Source organism: Malaclemys terrapin, chromosome 16, assembly GCF_027887155.1.
Source record: "Malaclemys terrapin pileata isolate rMalTer1 chromosome 16, rMalTer1.hap1, whole genome shotgun sequence".
In the NCBI taxonomy this organism is placed as follows: Eukaryota; Metazoa; Chordata; order Testudines; family Emydidae; genus Malaclemys; species Malaclemys terrapin.
This window is the reverse complement of record NC_071520.1, coordinates 11,633,835-11,639,971: the sequence shown is the minus strand read 5'-3', so window position 1 is coordinate 11,639,971 and position 6,137 is coordinate 11,633,835. Positions and strand designations below refer to the sequence as shown.

General features: G+C 43.5%; 1 long non-coding RNA gene across 1 annotated transcript; it reads right to left on the bottom strand.

The window, feature by feature from the left end:
- Positions 1–623: 623 nt before the first annotated feature.
- Positions 624–5,949, bottom strand: LOC128824795 (uncharacterized). Its single transcript, XR_008442534.1, has 3 exons — positions 4,312–5,949; positions 2,856–2,946; positions 624–709 (listed from the first exon to the last, which is right to left on the bottom strand). It is a non-coding gene; the product is annotated as an uncharacterized LOC128824795 (long non-coding RNA).
- Between the last annotated feature and the right edge of the window lie 188 nt (positions 5,950–6,137).

Sequence of the window (6,137 nt, the reverse complement as noted above, 5' to 3'; positions counted from 1 at the left end):
CTATAAGCACCAACATGACTATACATCACTAAAACACATGTCCCCAGCAATCTACCTGTCACACATTCACATTAATTTCTGGATACAAAATAAGTAAAATTAAGATTGACAATAAGAAGACACCCACCATTAAGAATACAGTAAAACAAAGTTCTAGGAATAATCGTGTACATCCAAATACCCTCTTTTCAACAAAAATATCAAGTTTTTCAAACTTCTTTAAGAAAGACCTAATCAGACAATTATTCCTTCCCTTTACCTTAGGAAGCAAATAGGACTGATAAAAATAAGAATGGAAAACATTAATTTTCTTCCATATAGTCCAAATTCTCTGGAATCCAGATAATGTATATCTAGTGATTAGAACCAATTTTTCTGTATTACAGTAGCATCTAGAGACCCTACCAAGAAGCAGGGAAGGAAGGAACCAAATTGCAGAGAAGTGTATAGAGATTAATAAGGAGAATAAAATTAGCCAGCTAAGAAACATGTGCAGTGAAAGCAAGGGCAGGGGTAAATGGAAGATATGGGAAAGAGCAAAAGTAGACAAGCAATTAACATTTTTCAAAAGAACTTTTACCACATTAAAGACAACTAAAATACCTACATATACTCCCAGTTACTTTTCCATAATAATGGCCGTACTGGGTCAGACCAAAGGTCCATCTAGCTCAGTATCACATCTTCCAACAGTGGCCAATATCAGGTGCTTTAGAGGGAATGAACAGAACAGGTAATCCATGTAAGCAATTGCTAAAGTTGTCTCAGAAATGTTATGCCCTCTTGAATAGGAAGAGCTGTTCACATGTTTGTGAATAGAAGGGCTGGTGTACCACCAACCACCATTAAGATGTGATCCATAGAAGAACCATAGAATATCAGGGTTGGAAGGGACCTCAGGAGATCATTTATCCAACCCCTGCTCAAAGCAGGACCAATCCCCAGACAGATTTTTACCACAGTTCCCTAAGTGGCCCCCTCAAGGACTGAACTCATAACCCTGGGTTTAGTAGGCCAATGCTCAAACCACTGAGCTATCCCTCCCCATATACCACAGAATTTGAGAACCCTTGCTCTTTGGATCAGCATTCCCATGGGATGCCTCCCTGTCAAAAAATAATGAAATCAGGGTAACTTGTAAAACTAAGTTGTTAGGGGCCAAGGATTCTCTTAGTTCTGTTTGTACAGTTCCTAGCACTGGGGTCCTGGTGCCACAGTAATACAAATAAAGTGACAATCAGCCTAATAAGTAGGGCCCTACCAAATTCATGGGCCATTTTGGTCAATTTCATGGTCAGGATTTTAAAAAATCGTAAATTTCATGATTTCACCTATTTAAATCTGAAATTTCAGTGTTGTAATTGTAGGGGTCCTGACCCAAAAAGGAGTTGTGGAAGGGAGGCAAAGTTATTGTAGGTGGGGTTGCAGTACTGCTACCCTTACTTCTGCGCTGCTACTGACGGCTGTGCTGTCTTCAGAGCTGGGCAGCTGGAGCAGAGCCACCGCCAGCAGCAGCGCAGAAGGATGGCATGGCATGGTATGGCCACCCTTACTTCTGTGCTGTTGCTGGTGGGGCGCTGCCTTCAGAGCTGGGCATCCGGCTAACAGCCGCCGCGCTCTGGCTGCCCAGCTCTAACGGCAGCGCAGAAGTAAGGATGGCCATACTGCAACCCCCCTAAAATAACCTTGCAACCCTCTTGCATCTCCCTTTTGGGTCAGGACCCCCAATTTGAGAAACGCTGGTCTCCCCCATTAAATCTGTATAGTAGAGGGTAAAAGCACACAAAAGACCAGATTTCACGGGGGGAGATCAGACTTCACGGTCTGTGATGTGTTTTTCATGGCCCTGAATTTGGTAGGGCCCTACTAATAAGTAATGAATGCTGAATTCATTGCCCATTACAACAGTGGTATTTGACAGGAGTTAAATTTCACTGAAAACTCAGGTAAGTTATTATTAGTTCCTAAAACTGAAAATATGTCACCATATAGTATATTAAATATTTACTATATAATTCTGTGAAACAGAATTAAAAAGTCATATGACTACTCATTATTATACATTACTCAATTGTCTGTGAGGGATTACTTCGCTAACATGTTGTACTCCATGTGGAACAATGTCCAACTAACTAGTTTAAAGGTTGTCATAACTGAACCAACCCCACAGGGTGCAGAGCATCCTCAAAAGCCACGAGAGTTGAGGATGCTCAACTCTTTGAGAGGATTAAGCCCTTAGTTACCCAGCAGGACACAATTCTACTCACCTTATTTATATTAGTGGGTCCCATTGATTTTAAGGTGTATACCTGTGTGAGTAAAGTGACCAGGAACTGGGCCATTGTGACGTGCTGTGTACAGTACATCCATGTACTAAGACTATGTTTATTATTAACAAGCTAATAAAACTCCTCTGTGCTACTATTCAAATAAAGGATATAGTGCTTGAGTGGGGACCGGGCACCTGAAGAGAAAAAATCATCAAAAAAGATGTGGGGAGTGGGGACAACACAGGAGCAGGAAGAGAGCAACAGAGAAAAGTTGGATAAAGTGGATGAGAAGAATTTTTTCTGCTGACAAAAAGATATTGAACACAAATAAATAACATAATTGAGAGAGAGAGAGAGAGAGAGAGAGAGAGAGAGAGAGAGAACATGACAGAGAAAGAAAATGGATTGAGAGATCAACCTGGAAAAGCAAATGAACTCCCTGCACTGAAGGTGGGTGTGAACCCTTTAAATATAAAACTAGTTATTTGTACTCCAGTTAGTACATTATCAAAAAGCCAGTAATTTGCTGGTTCTGATGAGGGTAAATAAGTTACAGGGTAATAATACTTCTAATAAGGTACTTACATGATTTGGTGTGGGGAGGTAGATTGCAGCCACCACTTAAAGAATAAAGAACTCAGTCTTCCAAGTCTCAGGCCAATCGCGCACAACTTGTCTTAAATATAAATTTTAATAAATTGAGTTAAATTCTATCAAACATGCCTTATTCAACAGCTAATTTGATACCCAACAACCTAATAGTACATATCACATCTTAAATGAGGTAGCCTGAAATATATTTAACCTTCCAATGTTGATACTATAAATCTGTCATGTCCAGACACTGTAGTCTCACATTAACTCTTATAAATATTAAACATATATAGAAAGCAATGTAAATGGGTCAAGTATCTATTCTACTGTGAGTGGCTAATCCTTTTTAGTAAAAGTATATTTCTCTAATAAATATTAAGTGCAAAGCTAACAAAAACAAGTAATATATGGAGCATTTGTTAACTGATTTAAGTATCAATCATCTATTCATAGCAATATTCCTCTCTCCCCCCTCCCTTCTCCCTGTGAATCTTCAGTCTCTGGGCTTATTCTGGTTTAAACAGCAAGAAAGCAGCTTTGTGGGTGATACACCTTTAATAAAGGGAATCAAATATTGGATTCAGAAAGCTCCAAGACACTTGGGAAATGGCAGTTGATCAGATGGATGATTGGATGGGGGGACTATAAGCTAGGGAGGGGAGGGTTGATGGCTTATGATTGTGTATGTTTGGGACAGAACAAGCTTGGGATAAAGTTGACTTGAGTAGCAATTAAGTGATCACAATTAAATAGAGATAGAACATGTATGTATTTTAAATCCATATTAGCATTAAGAATAAACTGCCTTACATTTTACATTAGGGTATTTATGAGTGGTGCTTTAACAGCTGGAGAGACCATAAATATATGAAGGCCAAGGTATTAAGAGTGATAGGATGAAAATAAAATAGATTAGATCCCAGCCTTAACACTGCAAGAGTAACCTCTGTCATGTAAAAGAGGTGAAGATGCCAGTTAAATTGCTGTGCTGCTCTTGGGACTGCAGTAGTCTGCAGGTGATGATCTTTAACAGGCACGATACATTAATTAGAATATGAGTATGAAGAATGCTAATCCAGTGCACTATTTAATGGAAAGAATGGCTGGCTTCACTTTCCACAAATAACAACACTTTGGAGTTGAATATTTAACTTTCCGTACAAATAGCGGGAAGCATGTTTTGGGTGATGCCGAAAGAGACAGAATGTTGCCGAATGTTGGAACCAGAAGGTTCCATGGGGGTTGGAGAAAGGTCTTCTGAAGAAAGTGGAGTGTCGGCAGCAGGAATTCAGCTCCCCTCCCCCTTGAGGAGGAGAGACAAAGAAAAGGCAGGGGGCCGTAATAGGAAGCCGGGTGAGAAGAACTGTGTCAGGGAATATGGAGTTGAATAAAGCAAAAAGCAAAATAAACCAACCGAGGAAAAGACACAGAACTGACTAAAACTCACCAGAAAAGAGAAGAGAGTTCCTGATGATCTCTTTGCACTATGTATGTGAAGCCTGTGAATTGTTGCCTGACATGTATGCTTAAATACAAATATTTTTCCCTCACTATATTGAGTACTCTTGTTTCTGTGACAGGCAAACATCTGGAGAACAATACTACTAGCATGTAGTATCTATGCAACTTGTGAGTATTTAAAGTGGATTTGTAACCGTTGCAATCCAAATAGTCAGATCACCTAACTGCATGTTTGTATATGTAATATACACAAACGTTGATCCAGTGGTAAAAAGCTACACTGGCAATACTCTGCCTTCAATGTAGACAAGCAACTCCCACTGACATCAACAGAAATACAGCACACAGATTGAGGGCACTATATGGCCTTAAGTGTTATTACAATAACTCCGTTTTGGAAGTTGGAAGCTTGGTGTTCTCATTTGCACATCAATACCCAGAATGCTCTTTCAGCTCCACCACTATTTTATACATGTGCTCTGGTCTGAGCTCTTGGGGGAAAAAACCTGAAAGTTTGGGATGTTCTTTTGTGCACAAAATTCCGTATTTTCCCTAGTATAACATTTTAAGTGAAGAAACCATATTTATGAATTGATCAGCTGGAATTTTTTTTTAATACCATATCTAATTTAATTTCACAAGTGTAGAAAAGTACACTTGAAGCCTGTGACTTTTTAAATACTTTTTTAGAATAAAATATGAACTTAGTGGTGGAAGTAGGGGGAACACGTGCAAAAACAAACTACTGTGGCTTCCCACACCAAGACCAAACAAGTCAAATTTCATCCAGAACTGAATTATTGTGAAGCCATTAAAATAGGATTTTATGATGGAGAGACCCTGAGGGCACAAGGAAGCCAGTCCAGAGAAAGCCCCTTATTCAATCAAAGTAGTGAGAGTGCTTGGCATGCTTCGCTCAGGGCCTGAGGAACCCAGCCTCACTGTGGAGGGAGCCTTGCATGGACGGATCTTGGGGCTTGTTCAGCTCCAGGATCCCAATGGTCAGCACAAAGCTAAACCGGGCAGTCCGGGTTTCCCCAACATGGAGGGACGCGGGGTTGTCTCGTGCAGCTGACTCGTGCAGCTCCCCCCCGAGCAGCGCCTCCCCAATTGTTCGTCTCAGGAGGGGTTTTGCCCTGGATTGGGAGCGAACTCCTGTACTCCTTTTCGTCCTCCCCCCGCCGCTCCTTGTGTCCAGCTTTCTTGCCCTCACGGAGAAGGCGGTGCAGTGAAGGTCTGAGTGCGGGGGGGCTGCTCTTCCTGAAGCCCCTGGCCCCTTTAGAAGCAGCTTTCCTCAGGCGTGGGGAGAATAGGTGGGGGCCGCTCTGCAGCGAGTCCAGGAGGGAGGGTTTGCATTGGACGGTTTGCGCTTGCGGGGGGGTGATACTGCTGCCCCCCCGCCCCTCCTCCTCTCTGCGGGCGGGGTGGTTGGGGGGGGGTCGAGCTGCAGCCTGGTTGTTCGGGGGAGGGGGTGAGTGCAGCCCCCTCCCCCCCATATGCTTCGGGCGGGGGCCTTGCTCCTGGCTCGGCATTGGAGGATTTGTGCTGGGGAGGGGGGAGACTGCAGCCCCCAGCCCCCGCGGGCGGGGTGGGGGCTGGCCTGCTGGCTCTGGCTGCTCTTGCATTGGCGGATGCAGGGAGGGAGGGGGCAGGAAGCGGGGGGGTGGGGGGAGCCCGAGTGGCTGGAGGGGGGGTCTCTATGAAAAGGGTGGGGGGCGTTAGAACCCCAGAAGAGAGGAAAGTTTCCGACGCTCCTGGTGCGGGTGCAGCAAGGCAGGCGGGGCCGGGGCCGGGGCCGGGCCCGGCGGCGCT